Below are 932 nucleotides of genomic sequence, written 5' to 3' on the forward strand. Positions count from 1 at the left end.
AAGGCAGCTGATCGATGTTTCTCTCTCATCGATGTTTCTAACTCTCTATCCCTCTCCCTTCCTCTCTGTAAAAAAATCAATAAAATATATAAAAAAAATAAAATCAGATATTTACATTACGATTTATAACAGTAGCAACATTACAGTTATGAAATAGCAACGAAAATAATTTTATGGTTGGGTCACAACCTGAGGAACTGTATTTCAAGGGCCAGAAGGTTGAGAACCACTGCGTCTAAACAAACAGGGTTTGCTTCACTCCTGATAGAAATTTCGAGGAAGTTAAACTGTCACCCACTTGGCTCACGCAAAATGAACAAAAGTAACGTATCCTAAGTGAACGGAAGAGAAACAGAACCCAACTGCTTCGGTTATATGAAATCACCTAGTTTCCACCTCAAACTATGCCTCTATCTTTAGACTTCTCGGAGCAGGGCTTAGCTTCATAATCCGCACCAAAGGTCCCCGGACCAGGAAGGTCACCGGCGGGGCCAAGGAGGAGGAGAGGGGACCAGACACCGGCCAGAGGCTGTCCGTTTCTTGGGGCAAAAGAGCTGTCTTTTGTGTCAAGGCAGAAAGTGACCGTGTGGCCCTGATGAAACTCCCGCGTCTCTGCCGAGCGGCTGGGTGGGCAGCCCGGAGCCTGGTGCGCTGGCTCCTTCGGGGCTACGGTGCCGAAAAGAGCCGCCAGGTCGGGGCAAGGGCTTGGCAACGCGTCCCTGGACAGGCAGGAACTGACCACCAGATCCCCACCCGTCTTTAAAGGTGGACACCGCGGCCAACGGCGGCCCAGACCCCCGGCGGAACAGGCGGCCCGGGTCGAGGGCTCCGGCCGCCGTCCCGACCGGCCCAGCGCGACCCGCACCCACTGCAGGGGAGCAGTCGCCCCCGTTTGGTTTCCCGAGCCCCCCGCTTCTGCAAAGACTTCCAGG

The sequence above is a fragment of the Myotis davidii genome, unplaced genomic scaffold (assembly GCF_000327345.1).
Source record: "Myotis davidii unplaced genomic scaffold, ASM32734v1 scaffold72, whole genome shotgun sequence".
NCBI classification, from domain to species: Eukaryota; Metazoa; Chordata; class Mammalia; order Chiroptera; family Vespertilionidae; genus Myotis; species Myotis davidii.